This window comes from Hylobates moloch, unplaced genomic scaffold (genome assembly GCF_009828535.3).
Source record: "Hylobates moloch isolate HMO894 unplaced genomic scaffold, HMol_V3 SCAFFOLD_5, whole genome shotgun sequence".
Classification (NCBI taxonomy): Eukaryota; Metazoa; Chordata; class Mammalia; order Primates; family Hylobatidae; genus Hylobates; species Hylobates moloch.
Window position 1 is genome coordinate 13562051 of NW_026652280.1, and position 2288 is coordinate 13564338.

Below are 2288 nucleotides of genomic sequence, written 5' to 3' on the forward strand. Positions count from 1 at the left end.
TCAGAGTTCAAAAAGGATTTATAATAGGGCATACAATATCCACACCCCACACCATTCAGAACATTTATAACCTACAAAAAGTCTAACCCATCACACAGCCATAAAATTAGTGGCCAGTTGAAATCCGTAGTCCGTGGAAGTAGGACTTCTAATCCACCACACCATGGTGTATACTTACAAGTTTGAGAAGAACCCATTTCACAAATACATCTCTAGGATTGATGGTGATGGAGCCAAAACCGACATCACTGGTACTCAGACCCACATTCTAGCTATTGCGGATATAGGACTCCTGTATTCACTGGGGTATAATATATATATATACTGTGTTCTTCAGGGTGTTATCCCTGAGCTATCATCTTAACAAAGAATTTAATATGTCATCTAAATGGACACTTCAAATTGACATGGTTTAACAGGACCAATAAATCCTATGATTTTGACCCAAATGTTGCATCTCTTTTAATGCAAAATGTGTCCCTTGATTTTAGATAATATTATGTGGGATCTCTTTTGGCAAATCAGATATTTTGTTAGTTTATGGATAGTGGTTATTTCAGGCTCATTGTATAAAAACTGGTCTGGCTAAGAAGAGAAGGTAGCTTTCTTGCATTAGAAGAATTCTACCCTTCTCTTTTAGTCATTCCTCCGTGGTGATGATGGATGCTGTCTGGTCTTCATGAAAATGAGAAACAAAGATCACCATTCTTTTCTCCCTGTCTCATATATCCATACTACTTTTCCACTTCCCAAACTCCCTTGGCTCCAATTCTCTAAACTTTCTTCTCCAACGTTCTTGACTAAATATCTGAGCTACTTGTTGAGGAATTCGTCTATATCTTTACTTCAGGCATCTCTCCATATAAGGTGAATGACCAAGTATACTACTAACTGCTCCATTCAGTGGGAAGATTTCTCTTGATTATTGCCTTGAAGGCCATCCTTGATAGGCCTATTGTGTAGCAAAATAAATATAATGCACAGTCACTGTAGTGCAGCATGGTAACCTGATGAATTTGTGAACAAGGCTATTATTCTCTTCTGCAGGGTTGTTATGGAGAACTTTTTACAAGGCTACATATATAAACTGAGTAAGAAGCATTGAAGTAGCAGAGGTAGGTGACAAAGGAATCTAAGTCACCAACTTATTCAAAATATTTTTTGCCTTCTAAACCTTTTGAGGCTAGATCTATAATGCATTATTTCCAATATAAATAAATTTCTGCTGCAGCTGCCCAAGCTGTCTAATGTATCTTAGAATAAGCAGGTCAAGATGGGCAGCTCTGGCTGCAAAGTCACTGATGCTCTATTAGGGCTCAACCCCGAATAGGGACAAATACCACATCAACAGCTGTTTTTAAAATGCTGAGGAGTTCTCTTCCAGTCAAGTCAAGACCTGGCTTTCGTTTTTAAGAAATGCTCTCTGTAACTCTCCTTTTTTTGGCATGCCAGAGATTCCAAAATGGACCTTATCTTCTCAGATACCTCTGGTAGTGTCAGATCTGTGGAGTTACACAGCATGAGTGGAAAGGCAGCTAGTACTCGGGCTAGACATGATGCAGAAGATGTTCTTGCTCAAATACTTCTGAGTTCCCGGATGAATTCCGTGAAATAGCATTCCAGATGTCATATATACCATGTTCAGAAATCAAAGAGGTCCAGCAAGTTTTAGTAAGATGGTGCACAAAATTCCGAAAATAGCCTTGTGCCTTAGAAGAGATACAATGCCATGGATTATAGTATTAGAGCCTCAAAAAAGTGATTGAGGGGCAGGTCCCTTTAACCTTTGTGGGCCTTATTTCCCACCATCCCATCTAGAGAGCATCTATCTTGCTGTGGTACCCAGAGAACTACTGCCTGATTAGTGTGGTCGCAATGAGCACAGTTGCATCAGTATAGTGCACCAGAGTAGTGTTCCGCAGAATAACTGAAAGGCGAAAACCCTGCAGAGTATATCGTGGCAGAGAACAGAAGAATGAACACAGCCCTGAGCAAGGCAATGAATTTGTACTGCTGTCTTTTCCATGTAAGGTAATATTTATTGAATTATAAAATAAAGGTTTCAAAGAAAACAAATCAGATGTTTGCATATTGGTATCTTTTCAGACTGGACACACCCTTATAGCCATTCCCACAAAAAGATGTAGAGTATCATCAGCTGTTTTCTAATCATCGCTTTCTTCATGAAGAATAATCACTAGCCTGACACCTAAAACCACACATTGCTTTTGCCTTTTTCAGTACTTTTTACTGTACTTCTTTTCAGTACTCCTTTATGTCTGTTGACT

At 39.0% G+C, this 2288-nt stretch overlaps 1 long non-coding RNA gene across 1 annotated transcript; it reads left to right on the top strand.

Moving 5' to 3' along the window:
* The first annotated feature begins 1045 nt into the window (after nucleotides 1–1045).
* LOC131383522 (uncharacterized) lies at nucleotides 1046–2076 on the top strand. Its single transcript, XR_009213634.1, has 2 exons — nucleotides 1046–1115; nucleotides 1819–2076. It is a non-coding gene; the product is annotated as an uncharacterized LOC131383522 (long non-coding RNA).
* The last annotated feature ends 212 nt before the right edge of the window (nucleotides 2077–2288 follow it).